General features: G+C 45.3%; 1 long non-coding RNA gene across 2 annotated transcripts in view; it reads right to left on the bottom strand.

Moving 5' to 3' along the window:
* Positions 1–14,134: 14,134 nt before the first annotated feature.
* Positions 14,135–20,777, bottom strand: part of LOC138728522 (uncharacterized) — a 43,353-nt gene continuing 36,710 nt past the window's right edge. For both annotated transcript variants that reach the window (XR_011338714.1, XR_011338715.1), the window contains exon 3: positions 14,135–14,543. This is a non-coding gene — a long non-coding RNA (uncharacterized lncRNA). The remainder of the gene's footprint in view (positions 14,544–20,777) is intronic.

Below are 20,777 nucleotides of genomic sequence, written 5' to 3'. Positions count from 1 at the left end.
AGGAGGTCCCTGTAAGACCTCGCTGCCTGCACCACCACCATCACCAGAAATCCTGCAAGGAGAGGTGTGCAGGAGGGCAGGGCTCCATCCATCAGGGTGCACCTCCCTCCCAAACCCTTTGCAAGGCAACAGGGACACAAATTAGAAAGAAACTTACAGTGGACTCTTCATATATCAGACCCATTTCAGCTCCTGAGGGCTAAAGACTGATCATGTTCTCTCCCGATGGAAATGCTACAGATGCACATAACAAGCAATTCTCACTCCTTTCCCTGTCCCAAGCCAATCCTGCACATCAGCCCTTTCTCTGGAAAGCAATCTCCACTTGCACAGCATCCCACAGCCTGTCCAAATCAGGGTCCTCACTGGATGAGGGTGTGCTGGCAGGCACAGGGAGGGCTGTGGCTCCAGGGGCAATGAACTGGCCTGGAAAAACCAATTCCTGAAGGAAAGAGTGCAGGCAAGGAGCCAGAACAAACACAGGAGGCTACTGAAGCTTCTCTAAGGGAACTCTGGTAAAATAAGGGCACCTAAATGTTCTTCCCCAGCTGCAATCAGCACTTTGTTCAGCTGTTTGTGACCTTCATCAGCACCTTCAGCACAGGTGCTGCTGGCATCGTTGGTGGGTGCTGCTTTGCCCGCAGGGATCCCACGCTGGTTATTGGAACAGGACAAACTTTGACCATCCTGCTTGCTTACAGCGAGGACAGAATAGCAGCACACGAGGATTGACTAAACCAGACCTTGAGCAGCAGCTGCAGCATCTCAGCTACCGCAGGAGGGTAACCATTGGCTCCCGTGGAGTTTTTTTATAGCAGCAACCTCTCTGTTTAGTTATTTTTCATCGTGTCAATCTCCAGCCAGTAGTCTTCATCTGCTGCAAAGCTGAGCTCTAAAGAAGGATGTCTGGTACAGCTGCAGTGCGTGGCTCTTCTCCCATGCCTGGGCACGCAAACCTGGGCTCTGCATGATGATGAAGAGGGTGGCCGAGCCCCAATTCAGCAGGATAATTTCAGTGAGCACTATGCAAAACTTTCTTAGCAAAAGGGACAAGGGTGGTGTCGCTCTTGCCTGCCAGGGCTGGTTTTGACAAAAGGAGAAGCAGGGAGCCTTCATTTCCTGAATCTAAAAGGCTGAAGAGACCCCATGACATGGAAACCGTTAAAAAGAAAAAGTAACAATAATCCAGAGCAAAATATTGCTTCAGGGAAAAATTTCTGCTCCGTTTTAGCACAGATGTTGATATTACACACTCAGAAACGGCTACGTGGAAACACATTTGCAATGTGCTGCTGGATGGTGCACGAAAGCAGAGCTGCACTTGCAAGGGGGAAATTAAAGCATTTAAAAATTAAAAGGCATTTAAAAAATGCCTTCTGAAAGGCATTTTCATCTCTGATAAAGTTATGAGTAGAGAGACTGAGCTTCCCCAAATCACAAGGCCCTTAATGCCAGAGTCTGTGACTGCCTTAAAGCACTTTTCTAACCCTTCACGTCTCTGCTTCTGCAGGAGGGACCCCTGGCAGGAACCAGCCAACACCTCTGCAAATCCCCGTGGGAGCTCCTCTGCCCAGGGCAAGGCTGTGCCAGGCTGACCCCTGCAAACCAGCCTCCGCTGGAGGCTCTTGCCCACAGCTCCCTGCATCACCTCACTTGCAAATGTGTGTTCGTGTACTCGGGAGCCAGACTGGACTTTGGGGATCTGCACCCTGCCAGATTTCCCCAGAGCGAGTCCTTCCCACACTGGGAGCAGACACCCATCCTGGAGGTGCTCTGTGAGTAAATTCCAGAGAAAACTTATCCGTACAACACCCTTAGGACCCCCGCACGAAGATCCCACAAAGCATAAGGGGATGTTTTCAAATTAATGGATGTCATTGTTTCAAAATCCAAAGTCCTCTGGAGGAGGGAGTCCTGGGACCTGTGGGATGAGGGAGTCGTGGGCTGAGGCTGAGCAGCGATTTTTGGGCATCGAACACCTGAAGGCAGCACACAGCGAGGCTCATGCACAGAGGTGATTGCTCTGCACTTTGCATATTCCCTCTGTGCACAGGGCTGGGATTTTTCATTTCATCCATAATTCATATCTTGCTGCAGCGATTCTACAGAGGCAATACAGGACCTCAGCACTGGTGATAACAAGGCAAAGAAAGAGATGCTTTTCATTGCCAGACAGCGAACTGTAGAGCTCGGGTCCAACCAGCACGTCCACTTTATCCTAATTGCCCTGTAGGCGAAGTTGAGAATAGAGAGGGAGATAAGGGCTGTGGCTGGGTTCAGGGAAGCATGAGCTGCCAGTGTGTGTAGGAGAAAACTCTCTGCATCGCGTGAGGGCCAGCTGGGCTCAGAGCTGTGCATCCCGTGAGACCTTTGTTCTTGGGTCACTGGCACCCAAAGCTGCCAATGGCTACTGCAAAACCCACAGGAGCCCACTGCAAACCCTCTGTCTTGGCTCTGAAGTGACTGTGCATGGAAGCCTCTTCACCCTTAGCTTTTGGGACCAGGATGCTTTTATTTTTCATATGGTTCCAGCAGTGTTGAAAGGTGACAGCCTTTCCTGTCTCTGAGGAGGGGAGGTCACTGTGCCCCTCTGTCCGTATCAGGTATATGAAACAGCCTGCACTCCCTCCCAGGGCTATAAAGCTTTCTCCTGTAACCCTGATGCCTTTCCTCTCCTTAACACACAGACTCAAAAACCCAGTTTGTCAGAAACCAAAGTGTTTTGTGAGATTAAAATGTAAATGTTGCACTTGGCTTTTCAGAGGGGGTTTGATATTTTACTTGTGACTCGGCGAGGAAATAGATTTTTGATAACTCTGCAGATCTGCTGCTGCCCAGCCGCTGCTGCAAACAGTCAAAACCTTAATAAATAAATCCTCTGTCAGCCAGCTCTGAAAACCAACTTGCTGGTGGTTTGGAGAAATATCGGGAATTTCAAAGCAGCCTTGCAGAAGGGGACCTGTAATTACAGCAGCCTCTCCTACGCTGCCTGGCTTTCTCTGGGTTTGAGAGGAGAGGGGGGCTGCAGAATGTCCTCTTTGACACTGCTGGCAATAAACACTGTATATTAAATTCTTACTATGTTTATTGACTTGAAAATGTAGGGAAAGGGCCATGTCAGATTGTCATGCTTTGCACTGCCTAAGTGTCACCCATGAATGCCAGACTGGGATGTTGAAAAGGAGTGTGAAAATACTCCATGTGAAATTCCTGCTTGGCTTGGCCCTGTTTTGCAGCCTCAGCTCCATAAGACACCTACCAAAAGGTCTGGCTGAACCCACAACTACATCCATCCTGAGGAAATGCTTTTTCTTACATTTCCATGATGGATCCAGGTCTCTTCTCCTCTGGACTCTGGCTCCACAGACACTTGGGCTGCACTCGGCATTCCCTGCCATGCATGGCTTTGGCACCACGGTCTGTGAATTATCCAGGCACCTTGTTGATATGGACTGCTATAAACACTGATGAACTTAAGGAAAAAACTAATCAGGAGGAGTTTGCTGACTTTGTGCTCTCAGCCACCCACCGGTGTGGACAGAAATGAGTTCCTGGGATTTTTGCATCTCCTGTTAGGGCACATTTAAATGGTTGAACCTTGGTATAAGCAACTTCTGGCACGTAGCTCTCAGCTGAAAACTATGACCAACATCAATATTCACAGCTTCATTACCAAAAAGCATCATGAGTTTAAATCAACCTTTCTTGCATAATACATGTAATAACCTGAATACAGTCGCTGCACAACTCGACCAGCAGCACTTGGAAATGATCGGAAAATCAACACTCACTTGTAGGAATAATTTGGAACATAATTTCAAACTATTGAGATATATATGAAAATGAACAGACCACACATTAATAGAGCTTGAGCCTCATCTGCAAACTTAGCTACTCACTTTTTATCCCTTAAGTAAACTAGGAGGAGTAATATATTTATAGCCTCTTGACGTCAGTAGGCTTGCTGAACTATTGTATGTAATAAATATTCTGCTGTCTCCGAAAGCCTATAGGACAAAGCAGTACCAAGGTACTGCAAAGGCAAACTCTATGTGGCTAACGAGTCTTGGTGAGCTGCCAGCCAGCTGAAAACATTGCAAATGAGAGAAAGGAAGGAATATATAGACTTACTATTTATGTAGGATAGAGTTTTATTGACACAACTGCAATGCAAGGTCACTGGATAAAGTCTTTCACCTTTCAGCTTTGCATAGCACCTTTAAACATTCCTTACAACCATCACCTTGGAGTCTGGTCAGCTTTATCCCAATGTTTGTTGTTTGCCAATTATTTTCTCCATTGTTTTTTTCCCCCTTTCTGATTTAAAGATCATAAGATCTTGGCCCTTTTTCCCTGACCCATGCTGCCAGCATTGCTTTTTATGGAATTACAAATTACACAGTGCATCTGCATTAAAACAAAATGTGTTCATCACTGTTCTTAAATAAGGATGTCATTTGTAAATGCTTTATTCATAATTAATGGAATTATTACTGGGTGCAGCCACATTCTTCATCCATGTACTGTAAGATACGTTGTAAAGTGCATTAGTAAAAAGCTTTATAGATGAGGACATGACAACCCAACTGCGAAGCACATTATGTGATGTACTGTAGCTATTGTTGTAACCATCTTTATGCAAGATTTTAAGCTATCAGTCAGCCAGGGGCTGATTGATAGTGTAAATGTTAATAATTAATAATAGGATAATGTTGATAACTAATTAATAGTAAATGATGAGTATGAATTTTTTTTAGTGTTATGCTAATATGCATTATTCACTGAATGATAAAATCATGTTAGAGAGGAGAAAGTCTCTCTAGCTTTCTCCATCTGTATCACTGATGAGTCAATGCTACTCTTTCCCAGCATTTCCAAAGCAGTTCTTTTCATCTGGCTTCTTGGATGACATCCATGGGTGAAGAAGCATTTTTTTGAATCCAATGCAGAGCTCTGAATACATACTTAGCACAGTGACGTGTAAAGTCATGGCCTTTGGGACACAAGTACAACAAACCTGCCCACTCTAGGCTTGGGAGACCCATAATCTGAGAGACTCTTTGCTATGTTTACAAGGAAATAGTTCAAAATGAAGGAGTTGACACTGCAGAGTTCTTCCACTTATGCATGGAATTCACCATCAATTTAAAACCATTAGGCTTGCTTTTTATAGAGGATATGGGAAGGTCCTTGGGCTGATGAGCAACCAGGAACACAGGTGGGGTGTAAGAATGGAGAGAAAGTTCTGTGGAGAGGTGTAAATATGACTCAATGGTGATGTCTTTTTTTTTTGTGTGTGCGTCTTCTTTTTTTTTTCAGCTGATGGTATCTTTTTCTATATAGGTAGACAGGATCATCAAAATGGGCATTACATCATACCAGATGAAGTGAAAGTCTGTTTGGTGCTGGCACAGACTGCCCTGAGGATGTGAAATGCCAATAGCTGCCTCAAAAATCAGGATTTAGAAATGGATACTCTGAATGGCCCTGGGATGCGCTGGATTCCAACAGTCCCAGCAAGGAAATCTTCCTTTCCCCATCCCGGCACTGGCTGTCTCCATCGCCCATCTCACAGCTGCCCTCACAGGACCAGATATATACTTTTGCCTTCTCCAGTTTCAAAGACTAAGATGCAGGAGAGCTCATTCCTGGTACTCAGCTGGTTTGTAGATAAACTAAGCCAAAGGCATCAAATATACTGAGCTCACTGGCATTTTCCTGCCGGCATGGTCTCCGATGTCGAGGGGCAAACTCCACGTGTCCCCTGTAATGATGTTGTGATTCCTTAAAACATGCTAATACCCACTCAGCTCTTTGGCAATGCACAAATGCAGTTTATTGACCAGTGCAAGAGCGATGTTTATGGAGAGCTAAAAAGTGATAGCTAGCGGTGGAGCTCTCTTGTTAAGGAAATTAATATTGGGAGCTTTTTCTTAGAGGCACGAGAGTCCTTGGAGCTGATCCACAGATTACCTTTCTCATCCCTCCTCCCTTCCCTGCCTTGGATTTTGTGTTTGGCTTTTTCAACATTTTTCTTTCAGATAAATCCGCAACTGCATTTTCGGGTGGATGTCACCAGGATCCACTTCCTCCCAACCCACAGACAGTCTGTCTCTTATCTCACTTACATTAGTATCAATTATTTACAGCAGGAATGCTAAATCATGAAAACGAAGTTGCAGCAAAGCTCTGCCTTGGCTAAGTACCCTGCACTGGCTGCTGCTTCCCAAGCCCCTGTACTCAGCCTTGCAGAGCAACAGCCATGAGTTTATTCCCCCTCTCACAACTGCAGGTGAGAGCAGTGGCCAAGCACCCCATGTTCTTCATGGGGGTAGAAGTCATGCAAGGAGTGCGACAGGCAACATGTTTTATAGGGAAAGCTTTTCTGCAGTGATCAGCTTTTAGAGCAGCACCAGTTCCTTTGTGTGCGTGCCAGAAGGCTTCCTTTGCTTTTTTCCCCCCTTTTGCTTTCCACAGATGCTGCCTGACATTGGAAAGTAATGCTTGCAGGAAGGACACAACTTGCCTGTCCACGCCACCCATGGGTGATGGAGCTGACACCCCAAGGCAGGGTGCAGCCAGCCTACCCAGGGGCTTGTTGCTGTTTTGCTGCACCGCACCGATACCACTGCCATTGCCCCCCTGCTCCTTCCCACGGGTGTAATCTTGCTTCTGAGAGACCCTAATGTGGAGGGAAGAAGCTCGTTTCCCCACTCCCGGTGCCCTGTGCTGTGAGGTCTGGAAGGATCTCTCGCACTGGCACAAAATCACTGATGAGCTCCTTAAACGACCAAGTGCATAAGGGATTTTCTTTTTTTGATGAGTAGTATTTAAACATGAATAATTAAAATCTCAGTTAAACGAGGATGTTACACAGCTTAGGCCAGTATAAACACAAGTGTCTGGGCTTTGTTCATAGCTTTACTCTTTGGATCCAGAACAGCAGAAGTACTTTACTTTCATTGGTAAGTGCACCACTAAGTGAGCTGATGCTTACACCCTTGACCTTGGAAAAGTGCCTCCATTTAAATTTCCAGTAATTCTCAATATTTTTCAGATAAATCCCTGCTTGCACCAGAGTAGCTGCCCATTCCTCGTTTTGCTTTGACTGCTTACCCCACATGCTCCTACTTTTCTAGTTATAACTCAGGAAGGAGAAATGAAACCACGGAGAAAATAAAATGAACAAATAGACCTCTTGAAACCTGGTTGTAGTGACAATTTAGAGAGTGAGAAGCCCCCAGAGCTCACAGATGGTGAACAAGTGGCTACTTGCTAGCCTACTGACTGTAGGCTAGCAAGGGGGTTAATTATTGAGACCTGAGCTAGCCTTGAGGCTGTAAAGCTCTGAGCCTATAACACAGGTCCTTAAAGGAAGCCTCCAACCAGCAGTGACAAGTTTGGGCACCTTTGAGCCTCCCTGGCACCATGCAGATCTGTGGTCCATGCTGTGGTCATGGTGAGGAGCTGAAGAGCAAGATTTGCCTTGGCTGGATGTTTCCATCGCTCAGTGGATGCTGCTGGAGGTGAAAACCTTCAGCCAAGGCGAGTCCAGCCCCCAGCCCCAAACGAGCCAGCCTGACCCTTTGCTGGTGCTTTGCTGTCACCCATGTGTATGGTTTTGGGCAGTCATAGGGGTCACTTGCGGAGGAGAAGTGTGCAAGAGAGGATGGAGAAAAGGAAGGGCGTTTTAATTTTAACCTCCTTGAGTCACTTCATTAGCCCTGACCCTCTTCGACCCTTTTACTGTTATATCAGCCTAACTGTTTATTTTCCTCATAAAACTAAAACTAGATCGATTGCCTTTGTCTCAGAGCCCTTTATGTGTCTTGGCACCCGGGAACAGCTCTGCTGTTAGCAACAGGCCTGATGCAAATTGAATCTTTGGGAAACAGGGACAGTTTGAAGCAGACGCGAAGCTGACCTCTCCATCTTCCTCCTTTTCCCTGCTTAACTTTCATCTATTGCACTTAAAAGAGAAACTATATCTATTTATTTAAATAGAAATATATAATGTTACCTGTATATACGTGCAGGACATGTCTCTCTTGTATACACATCTATACAATCAATAGCTGTGTCTTGCTGGGGATTTAAATATTAGTCTTCGAAATCCAGGTCTAGAGCATCAGATTTATTTGAATGAAAATATACCCTTTTTTGCTTAAGGAAGGATATTAATTATAGATGCAAACCCATAAATCTTCTGGCTTTAGGTGAGATATTTTCTGGTTTGCAAATATGAATTGGAGATGAGGGTCCTGCTCTTCCTATTATTGCCGTTATTATTACTGGTTATTATTTTCTATATGATCAGTATCTTCAGGTGGGTCAAACATTACTGGGGAAGAGGGAGCTAAGCCTTCAAAGGGTGCACTCATGTTGAATTCATTAAAAGGTTTTCTATCCCAGCCTTGCTCTCTGCTGCATTTCACAGTCCGGTGAGTCATTAAACACCCTGTTCAGGTCTCTTCCGCTCCTCTCCATCCTGCTTTTGGTACCTCATTTCTTTGTACTGCTTTTGCCAGATCATATCAAGCTCCCTAATGTTTATTAATGATGTCCTGTGCATCCTATTGACAATGTGCTATTGTTTCTGAGGTTCTGCTTCAACACCAGCCTTGGAAAGCAGCCAAGCCAGGAGCCAGCAGGGACCCCAATATCACCTAGGGCTTCGTTGCAGGTCACAGTTTTCTTCTCTGCCATTTATTACGGCAGATCTGAGAACATCAGTAATAAGCCACAAGGGCTTGACTGTCCAAGGAGCTGAGCACCCAGAATACCAAGTGGTGGATTTACTTCAGGCGGGATGTGACAACTTCAATGTGACAGCTGTGGACAGTCCTGATGCAGCTCAGCATCTCCCAGGGCAGGGCTGGTGGACCCTCACCATACATCACCCCAGAGCCAAACAATTGCGTATCACTAGTTAATTCAATACAAATTGAGACAGGAGTACGCTGCAGTGGATTTCCCAGACCGTGCCAAGTGCTCCAGAGCCAGTCATGCCAATCAATGAGAATAAAACTTAAAACTTCATCAGGAACCTCAGGGCTTGCTGCATTTGCTGCGGTTGCCCTGCTGAGCTCTGCTACTCCATCCATGCAGCCTCTCTGTGGTCCATCGAGGACCAGCTGAAGCTAGGTGCCAAATGCAAAAGGCTAGATGCTCACAAGCAGTAATAGCAGCAAAAGGCACGGAGCTGGGCTGCTGTGCTGCAGCAGCAATGCCTACAGGGCAGCTCCAGCAGATGCAGCAATGCAGCAGGTTGCCAACCAAAGAAAAGCACGTAACAGCATCTCAGACTAAATTCATATAATGCCCTGTCCTGAAATTAATAGGACCTTGTATGCCAAGACTATTAAAACAGGGCACTGTGTAAGGTCTGCTTTTTTGAATTAGACTCCTGCGCTTAAATAAATTAGGTGAGCTGTCAGTATATTAAATGATTTAATGCCTTCTTCACTTTTGCACTGGAATCCTAATGAAAATACTCCTCAATATAAAATGCTGGATAAATTAATCGGTGACGTGTTTTAATAAACAGTCTGTTGTTACAGTGAACTACATTAAAGCAGTGTTTATCTCTATGGTAATGATGTTGCCCTGGCTTTAAAACAGTTTCTGCTGTTTCAGGCTTTTTCTGACAAAACATAAACATTGTAAGTTGTTCAGTTCAAAAGCATCTTCACAGTTCCTGGGCCAAAACCTGAAATCAATGGAAATCTTGTTGGCTGTCTGAAATGGAGCTGGATTAAATGACATTTGGAGCAGAGGGCTCCTGCAGACTGAATTGGAGCTGATGAAGAAGTTGCTGCCTGATGCCTTCTACCCCGAGTGGGAGACGCAGAAGCCTGCACAGGGTTAGATACAGTGGTCAGCAGCATCCTATAGTGCTGCCTCCCCGCCTCTAATTAATAATGTGAAGTATCGGCTGTGACTCCTGGGTGCTGGTCACAGCAGCGAAGAGGTGGCAGGTGGCGGGGATAGCAACGGTGGCTTGAATCGTATCAGAGTGAAATCCAAGCACAGCTCAGGACCCAGAGCCCTTGATGGTGCTCAGCACGGGCAGCCAACTCCTCAATGTAGCAAGCAGGGATGAGACAAGGTCCCAGCCTCCCAGCTTCAGGGATGAGGCTCTGAACTTACAGCTATTTAGAATTTGCTGCTAAAGAACCACAGAGAAATCGTGAATTGGCTGTGGAGAGGCTTAGCAGTTTTTCTTTGTTGATTTCATTCCAAGTTAGGATAACAAATTACATCTCTTTTATATCCTTTATATAAGGTAAAGGCTTGCTTTTAAAGGTAAAGACCTTACCAGAAGATAAAGTCCCTTATATATAAATCAATTATGAAACAACTTTAATTGTCCCTCTTTCAGTTACCAAATCTTATCTAGACAACTCCACCCATCATGGTATTTCTTTGGCAGTAATTTTTTCTCCTGACACTATTTTCAGTGCTAGAACCCCCCGAAATAATGTCCCAGTACCCAGAGAAAAAAAAATCTGTATATACCTGTTTGGTCCCCAGCGCATCTGGATGCAATGTAACGTGTTGGCTGGGGCTTGCAGACCAGTCCGGGAGATGTCAAAGGAAGGCTCCAAGTGAGAGGTCTGTAGCCAGGGCTCCTGCGGAAGAGTTTCCATGAAAGCAGAAATTTCAGCAGCTCCCAAACTAGAAAGCTGAGACGCCTGGGGAGCTGCTGCAGGAAGCTCTGCTGTATGAGATTGTGACACGTTCTCATTCTGCAGTTTCCTAGGCTCAGATGAGTGTATCATCAAACTATGCATTTTTACTCACAGTTTTAGCAACTTTTAAGGAATACAGATGTGTTGCATCTCTGAAAATTCTATCAGACTAGCAGACAAGGATGGGCAGGATTTAATCGGACCACTGGAATGCAGGTCCTTCATGTACTTGCTTTGAGCTGCTCTCTTTGTCACTGTGTTTAGGGTTTTTTTTTATAGCAGAGGGGTGTAGCCTGGGTTTGTTTTATTTGGTTTTTCAGTGCTTTTCCAGCCTTTCCACTGAAAAGATGAAGCACTAATAACACTGAGGTGTCTGTGTGTCTCCAGGAAGACCAGACCAATAGCTCTGAGAAAACGGAATTATCCCACTCCATGCTCAGGGATGATGGCTTAAGTACTCATCATTATTACAAGATAAAACTGAAGAGGGACCACCTCGTCCATGCAGCGTGGATGTCCGTATATCAAGTCACAGTGATCTTTGGTGGAGCCAGGATATGATTTAATCAATAAAAAAAAATCCCCTTGATTTTGAAATGGACATTGATGATGAAACTGCCTGTTGGGAAGTTGTTCTGATGTTACTTCTCCCATTTTAAAAAACACACCCTCCCCAGTCTGAATTTAACAGTGTCAGCTTCCAGTCTCTGGCTCTTTTTATAGCTCTGTCTATTAGATTGAAGAGCTCTCCCTTTCTGCATTTCTGTACCCTGTCTGAATACATCTGGATTGTCATTAAGCCATCCCTTTAACCTTCTCTTTGTTAAGCTAAGCGTATTGGGGTCCTTGAATCTGTCACTATAAGGCATGTTTTGCAACGCTTCAGTCATTCTCGTGTGCCCTCTCCCATTCATCACCATCCTTCTTTAGGCGCAGACACCAGAAATAGCTGCAGTGTCCCACTAGATGTTACACTGGAGATATTTCACTCCACTATTTTTTCAAGTTTCCAGCATTGTGGAATGGAATCCCTTCTCCCCCCAGTGAAATCCTGCTTCCTAGAAGTGTGGCTTCATGTGTGCCCTCATGAAACTGGCTGCTGTTTGCTTACTGTACATTCACAAAAGATGCAGGTCGTAGGAAAAGACCAGTCCACGTACTGACCATGATCCTTCTCCAAGTTTAATCAGCAAACTTTGATTGCGATGGGTTCTGATTTTTCTACCATTTGTTAAAAATGATGAAATGAAACACAGCCGCTTGAGATGATTCTCTGATATGTTTAAACATATCAGCAGGGTTTTCATCCATTTAGCACATGCCGTGTTGATTTTACATTGTTTTAGCTTCCTAATAAATGAGACAACATTAAGGCAAATTCCTCACAGAAGTCAAACGTAACAGTGTTGATGAAATGTACTAAATCAATCAAATCCATAATCACATTCTTGAAAAATTATATAAATTTCATTTAATAAGATCTGTTTTCCATTAACTCATGTTGATTGTAATTAATTTTCCTCCTTAAATTGTTATTAATCAAGTCCCTTATCAGCTCTTCCATTATTTTTCACAAAATCAACATCAGACAATCAGATTTATAATTACACGAGTCATTCTCCTCATTGACGTTTATGCATTGGCATAAAGTCAGTGCTGCTTTGGTCTTCTGGAAAACTCCTGGCCCCGCAGATGCTGCCAGCCCAGGGCACTCCTGGGACAGATTTGAGAACTCTCAGGCACCGACTGTTGAGAACTGCTGATGAAAAAAACCCTCTAGCTGTAGTAGCAGCTGTTTAACATCCTGAGTTTGAACTGAAGATATTTCATATCATCATATTACACTCCTACTTCACTTAGCTTTTTTCCCCCCAAATAGAGAAATTAAATATTGAACGTCTGCCTTTTATGCATTCTTTTGTTTTAATGTCTGCTGTTCTGTCTAGACAACTACTTTTAGTCTCTTACGTCTAAAGAGCACTTACCTATTGCCCTCAGCTCTGCTAGCCATGGATTTCACCTAACAACCTTCAGCTTGGGGCTGGTTTACATTCATTCCTACTCACTTTCCCTTCCTTTCTGTGAATTTAGACCTATTCTCACTCCACTTTGAGCTTGTTTTCAGTCAGAATAACCTCCTCTTTCTCAATGCTGAGACTTTACTAGATTCCCTAGAAACTAGAGTGCTTTTAAACAAAGAGTTGCCAAATATTCACGTCTTCTGTTTAAAATCCTCCAGGTGGCCTGGCTGACAATGCTGAAAAGCTGAGGGACATACTGTCAGCTCAGGCTTTTATCTCTGTGCCCAGCACATCCGAATGAAACGGGGTCACCTCTGTGCTCACTCTAGCTAGTTTCTGGATCTGCAATCAGTTCTCCAGCTTTCATGATGATCTCATAGACGATCCTCCTGGTCTTGGTTAAGAAATGCTCTTCTAAGGCATTTAGAAATTCCAAAAGCCAGCAGCATGAGCCCTTCAGCTCACATCATTCAAGTTGAGGTTCCCCAGGATAGCATAGGGAAAGATTCTTAAATATTATATAGATATATGAGTAAGACATTGGTGAGGTTTGATGGTCTTAAGAGGTGTCTTATTTTGATTTTTATTTATATTTGAGGTCACTTTCTCTCAAATTTCTAGTGGTGCTCGGAGTGCAGCAATGTCACTTCTGATATTGATTGTCCCTCCTGCACCTTCTTTGCCCACTCAATTCTTTCTAAATAGGATACAACTATTGATTTTAATATTCCAGGCACATGGATTTTCTCCCCAAGTTTAACTCATGCTCTCCAGATAGAATTTGCACTCATGAATCAGTCGTTCCCATTTTTTTTATTGCTCAGACTTGCCGCACTGCTGTAGAGACAATTAATGTTCTTCTCACTCCCATGGTGTGTCCATGAGCTCTCTTCTCAGTCTCTTCATTTTCTTCCTTGGGCCAGGGATGGATGCTGAATGATTTCTGTGTTTCTTCACGCTCTCCTGTGCCTGTTCTTGTCTGTACTTTCCAAGTATCTCTTCTTCCAAAAGGCCACCAGCCCAACAAGGCAGGAGGAACAGCAGAAGAAAAAACCTTGGCCTGGCCATTGCCGGTTGCAGCATGGGTGCCCTTCAGGTTCATCAGAGTGGTGGAACCAGAATGACTCAAAAAACAATCTGTCATGTGTCTGCTTAGACAGTCTCCAATCTCCTGATTTCTCCTGGCAGCCAGTTCCTGTGCTGAGCCCTGCTCAGATAACCTTCTGCGACGGTTCCAAAGGTGCACGCAAACGCTTTTACGGGGCTGCCACAAAAACTTCACGTTTGGAAAACAATCCCTCTTGCCTTTTGGTCCCCAGGGGCTTTCCAGATTTTTTGCAAACCCTAGTGACACAGGGCTCAGCCGAGGGAGGGAGAACTGGGCTTAGGGCACCAGCACTCGTGGCTTGAGTTCTGAAGGTTTCCTTTCACCTGCTCATCTCCTGCCTTTGGCACGTGCTTCAAGTTCTATTGGCTTGAATCCAGCCCAGGCTGAGCTGTGCTGACCGCGTAACACCCCTGCGCTCTGTTGGAAAGCAAGAAAAAAAACAAACAACCCTTTTTCTTGCAAGTCCTAAAGAGTTTGCAGCCAAGGGCTGGAACAGAGACTTCTGATGGTTTTGAACAGTCTCCTGTCTGGGTGATTTTGTTTGCAGCTGGTGCATGGTAATGTATTATGGTTAGAGAATCGTTGTTTCAGAGCAAAACCAAACCACAGCCATTCTCCAGGTTTGGCCCTTGCTGGGGTCAGTGGCAGGGGATGTACCTGTCCTTGCTCTTGAAAATAATGCTCTCCATCTTCTTCAATTCAGCAGAGTATTTAGGGGCAAATCTGTGAGTGAAAAGTGGAGAAATGCGAGAGAAGAGAGCAGAAAGTCTGTAAAATAAACAAGCTACAAAATGCCTCCAGGTTGCTCTAAATTATGCATCCTTCCTGTTGGGAGATGTTCAAGGTTGTCTTTTGCTTTCAACAGCTCTTCTCCTGGATACTTACCTTCATTTGCTGGGACATCTCTGCTGTGGGTTTATCATTACTTTTCCTTCCCTTTCCCTGCCTTTTAAACAATTTCTTTGCTACCTTTTAAAATTCAGAAAATGATGAGTGAGGTCCCCCCTTGTCTGAGCGGTGGGAGAATGGGAAGGGGATAAATGGTCTCTAGTAAGAGGTCAGTGCCTGCTGCAGGGCAAGGATCATTGCACATCCCTCACGGTAGTTTTGCTCTGTTTGAGGACAGGACAGACGGACAGTGTGGTGTCGGCAGGAACCCTACACAGCCCCTGCTTGCTCCCAGCCCTGGTCTGTCACTTGAGTAGAGGCAGGAGCTTGGCTGGGACAAACCGGAGCTCTCTGCCTCTTGCCAAAAACACGTGGGGGCTGCTCTGGGAAAAAGCCTGTGCTGCTCGTTTCCTTAATGTGATTGGTGCTCAGTTCAGTTATGAAACTCATTTTTAAATTGTAGCTTCCACTTCCTTTTTTTTTTTTTTGTTTTATTAAAATGGCTAAATTTCATTACTTTGCACTTACAAAAATAAACCTGGCATCAACTAGTGAGCTCTCCTGAGATTGTGTCATCAATTTACTCTGTCGCTGAAGCGGCCCCGTGTCACGCCTGGCACGGTGACAGCACCCAACTTCAGGACTGCGGCTGCCTGCAGTCACCTGCCCTGCCTGGAGGCGAAGCGGTACTTTCATGGACTTTTCTGATTAGGGACTTCGGTTTCAAGGTTTCAGAGGGAAAAGGAAGTTGATTGTAAATTTAATTCCTGCATCTTAGTCATTTCTGAAGCATGGGTCATTAACCACGCATTAGCACTGCTAACCATTTTTCATAGGGGCTGCACCAGCCACACAGAGCGCGGCTGCTGCATCCTGGAGCATCCTGCCTGCAACCCATGGGTCTCTCAAGGTGCCAGGGGGCACCTTTAGCCTCTGGGTTGGACAATTTTTTAGCAGGCAAATCCCAAGGGAGAGTCCTGAGTGTGAGTCCTGAGTGTGAATGTGGCTGATAGCATATAGATGTCCTGGGAGGGTTGACTCTTCTCTGTTTTACTTTAGAACACCTCTTCGTCTTATAAAATATTCCAGCTCCATTTCTTATCCTCTCCCCACGCTCCTGTTCATTTTTAACACCTGCAGCTAGGCGAAGGTTAAAGCTTCAGGCTTCAGGCATATGGTCAACTTGTCCAGCCCTACCAGGACAAGTGTTATTTGTTGCAAGCATAAACAGAGGTTTTCTTTTAATGTCGTGTCTTGCAATGTGAAAGAATAACCCATAAGCATGTAAAAGACCAGTCCTGAGATATCTGCGCTGCCCGTGCTCAGCACCAGCCACAGCTGCCCTAATGCTCACTATGTCAGTCTGTCCGCAGGCTTGACAAACAGCCCGAGGAAGCCAGCTCCTTTAATAGGCTTCAGGGTTTTATTTATAGCCCCTTTGAATAAGTGCTGCTGATACTTAAGATCGGCAGATTTAATGACAGTGAGCTGGCCAAAGGCCAGGTCTGCAAATAGTGCCACTAAAAGTCTTCTCTGCCATAAAATTTGTTTAATGTAAGAAATCATATCGTGCAGGGTTTCACCTGCCATTTTTATAATTAGCGGGTGAAATCTCCATTTCGCTTCCAAGAGCAGCCAGCACTTTATGGGATGTGACTGTCTTTCGTGGTGGTTTTGAAATTTATCTCTGGGTCTGGAGGGACTGTCGTGATCTACATCCCATGGGAAGGGGACCTTTCTCACCCTGCATCTCCTTGCAAGATGTGGGAAACAGGAAGAGCAAAGGACCAGTGCCAGGGGCCATGCGGTGGCTGATCATGGAGAATGAGCACACCCTATACATGCCAGTCCCCAGGACAGAATCCTTGCTGAGGAGCTGCCAGCCCATGACGTGACAACCTTATGAGATTTGCTCAAAACCCCTTCCAACGAAGCAGAAAACAGCTCCTGGGCTGGGCAGATGGGAGCTGGGCAGTTTGTGATCTATGGACATACAAAAAGCTTTGAGATCATTGCACTTTGATCTCCCTTTGTCCATGTTTGACAACTTTCTGATGCTTTTCACGGAAGGGTCATGCAACTATTGCAACTTTTTACAGGCCTTGCTATCATATACAAAATCCCCAGCAAATTAACTCAAAATGACTTATTTGATTCCCTTTTTGAGCTTAGGTAGTTTTCCTTACTAACGACAACTATCAACTGACTACACAGAGAGCAGAGTACGCGCTTATGGCTTGGCATTATCCCTGGCAGCATCGCTGCTGATGACAGCGTGTCCCTTAGAACAGCCTTTGCAGGTGAGAATCTACCCTGGGGTTTGCAGTGAGAGTCTAGGCTTCACTTAGGGAAGAAGAGAAACCTTCTTTTCCAGCCCAACCCACAGCTCACTCTGCTTCTGAAACGGCTTTTTTTGTTTGGGTGTCGTGCAGGGTTGTCTCCTCTGAGAGATCAGTGCCTTAAAAACCCTACATATTTAGGATAATAAAAAACAAGCAAAACACTAGCAAAAATCAAAGAGTTGGAAATCCCATTAGGTTTTGCATTTAGGTGTACAGATGCACTTTAGGAGCTCTCTGTCTGTGTTCTAAACAAAGTACAACAGCAAGCATGTGCCCACGTTCTCTTCAGCGTGGTCACCCCTCCAGCCTCCTCCACCAGCAGAAGAGCCAAGAAATAAAGCTTTGTTCATCTTATTTTCTGAAGGTCCCCTCAAGATGTGTCCTCTCGCTGCACATCTCTGGAGCAGCCGTCACCTCTTGCCCATGTCTCCCATCACCTCTAGTGGCCCACGTGGCTGTGAGAGAGTCTGGAGGAGATGGGATTATGCTGGACATATTTATGGGAATAGATTTCCCTAGTATTTGCACTGTATACATCCTCTGGACCTCTTGCCTTCTCAGCTATGCATAGATTTTGGTCCAGCTCTCTCCTATTACAAAGATTAACCATGTGTGAGCCCCGGCCAGCTCTGTGATTTAGATCACCCATTTCTGTAATGGACCGAGCACTCGCTTGGCTGCGAGATGGGCTGATATTTATAGACACACTCTGAATCCCAGATAAAATGCTGTTTCCCTAGTTGAAGATGTGAGTGATGATTAGTGTCCTTTCCGTGGGATATGGTTTAAAGTCCAGGTACTTTAGGAGCGCCTTAATGCCTTGCTGACCTGGGACCTACATTCAGAGGAAGCTTTAAAATTTAAAAAGGCAGAGGAAGGAAAATAATTGTGTGGATTGTGCTGAAAAAGGTGCCAGGTACGGCTGTTCACTCTGTCTTTTTTTAATTTTTAGCTTTTCCTATCACATTTCCCCTCCAGGAGGATGAAAAATTGAAAGAGCCGTGCACACGGTATCTCCTCTTCAGATACAAGCGAGAAGTACACGCACAGACATTTATTTACCGGAAGGAGGATAACTCCATCACTCGGAGAAGTGAACGTGTCTCCTTCAATTGCTGCTGTGCACACGGGGTCCAAGAAGCCACAGGGGGAGCTGCCAACACCAGGGGGTTCAAGCACAGGGGGAATGAAGCTCGTGCCCTTACAAGACACTGTGTGCCCTATTTCCAGCCAACAACTGGGTGTGAAAGAGGCACCTTGTTGGCTGTACATATATTTAGACCTGAATTTCCTGCTTCGTTAGTCTTAGGGGTCCCTAGAGGCTCTTTGTGCTGCTTGGGGGGATTTGACCTTGGAAGTGGTTTGCTGGTGCTGTGCAGGGTGATGCCTTGCGATGTCTCTGGCGACGGCAGGATCCACGCTGTGCCCACCGGGATGTGCTCAGCCTGGCTCCTCGCCGGGCTGGGCACAGCTGTGAAATCCCCTTTGGGGGAGGTTAGTGCTGCTCAGGTGCAGCCACTTTGCAGTGACATCTGGGAGTGATGCTCCAGCAGGTCTGATAAATGAACCCTCCCTGGATGCTGTGCAATAAGTAGGACCGGGCAGCTTTGCTTTTCACCTAACACCTTCCTTCCAGAAAAACGTGACGGGTGTTTGCAGTGGTGTGATTGGCAATGGAGGCGTTACAGCTGTATTTTGATCCCCTCAAAAAGGTCTTTCAAGATTTTGAACTGGACTGCCAAAATCCTCCAAGAGACCTAACCCCAAGCAACTGATGAGTAGCAGCCTCAGCAAGCCTCGTTTCAGGATACTGACTCTCCTGCTCTCAGTTAATGCTACAGATCCAGAGGCTTTCCCCCAAAATGTATTAATTCAAGTGACTTCCCTGTACAGCTCTGACCTGTGATCCAGACCCAGCAATCAGGAGCGTGTCCTTCCCACGCTGTGTACCCTGGGGTGGTGTCAACCCACCTGCAATCACTCTGGAAGGGAGTGAGTGCTCCAGAAAGTGTTTTAGAAGCTTTCTGGGTGCAAGGACAGGTCCTGCAGCTTGAGGAGGAGGATGGTCCCTGTCCTTCTGGGCTGCCCTGCAGCCCTCGTGCACCCAGCAGAGATCTCTGGTGTTCAGTTACCGGGTCATTCTGATGCCTGCAGACTCACAGGGTGGTTTCCTCAACTCAATATTGTACTGATGTGTAAACATTGAGACTCTTTAATGGAGAGCAGAGGGAGCAATCCAACAGATTATTTGCAAAGACTCAGTGCTGGGTGAGTTTTGATAGAGCCCCGGTTTAGCCCTGTCCCGCACACCCCAGCACCTGTGCTCCGGGAATGAATATAATGAAAACGCACCTGCAGCACGAGTGTTGGGATGGGCATGTGAAGTGACCTGCGGCCACATCGCTTTCCAGCAGAGGAGGAGGTTTGAGCATTGAGCTTCGGACACTGGTTTGAACGTGCCTGAGCCTCTCGCCAGTACATCAGCCCTAAGGGCTTATCCTTCCTTGGGCACTGGCACAGCCCGTGTCCTGTGCAAAGCACCAATGCAGCTGGAGTGTTAGCGATAAACGGTCACATTGAAATAACACATTTGCAGACCAAAAGTGATTTTGCTACAAAATCTACAGCGCCAAACAGTGACAGCACCTGCTCAGAGTAAGTTGTGCTTTGCTAGCATACAAATCATGAGCAGAAGAGCTCATTTCACCCAGTAAAGCTGCAAGTACTGAAATAAACTGATTTTTTTTTTTTCTGGCCCAAATTACTAATTGCAAATTAGTAGAATTTCTAGCAGGATGTCCTGTTTTTGCTGAACAAAACCCAACTGTATAATACCCTCTTAGCCTACTGGGCTTATCTCCAGAGCTCAAAGCTATTCAGCTTCCTTGTGTCTTTTCTCCCTCTCATTTATTTTCCATATGATAAATAATAAAAAAAAAGATTTTTAAAACAGAATAAGAGAGAAGTTTTCTTTTTTAGTGCACAGTTTGGGGGCAAGGCAGGGGAACCTGAACTATTATCAAGAATGCCACTCAAATTACAATATAATTGTCTGAAAAAAAATATCTGGCAGCTAATTCTGATTGCAGTGCACATTTCTGTGCCTGTGACAAATGATTTCTAAAGTTAGACTCAAGGACACCCAGCTTCCAAGAGGTCACTCATCTACGGTGTTTATTTTACTTGCCACACTAAAAGAAGTTTTAAAACAGTTAAATTAAGGGGAGGGGAGAAAAGGAAGAAAAGCATGGATGATCTGAAAAAGATGGAAGTGTTCTGTTATAAAAGGACTGATGCTTGGAGCCATAAAGTATGAAATACAGGAGGGAAAGCAGATTTGGGGCTCACCTAGAATATCACATTAGAGTTTAAAGCTGTTCCAACAGACTAAGCATTTGAAAAAGAATCAGAGCTGTTTGTGATAAGTTGCTCCTCTTATCGGCAAACTGTCATCTGTCTTGAGTGAGAACATTTTGTCCACCCTACCAAAACAAGTCAGAAAAATTGGATAAAAACAAAAATATAAATCAGAACGGTAGCTGGGAGCAGAGCTGAAATGATGGCAATTTCCTGGCAAGGATTGCTCTACAGCTAAATGTCAGACGTGGCAGAAAGAATTATACTTTCGACTTGAGGTCAGGAATTATGTGTGAGCATGTGGTGGCCAGACCCCCAGCCAGCACAGCCACCGCAGGACCTGGTGGCCTCCGGTGACAGCCGCGGTGGC

This window comes from Phaenicophaeus curvirostris, chromosome 18, assembly GCF_032191515.1.
Source record: "Phaenicophaeus curvirostris isolate KB17595 chromosome 18, BPBGC_Pcur_1.0, whole genome shotgun sequence".
NCBI classification, from domain to species: Eukaryota; Metazoa; Chordata; class Aves; order Cuculiformes; family Cuculidae; genus Phaenicophaeus; species Phaenicophaeus curvirostris.
Note: the sequence above shows the minus strand (reverse complement) of the source record. Positions and strands in the feature narration are given on the sequence as shown.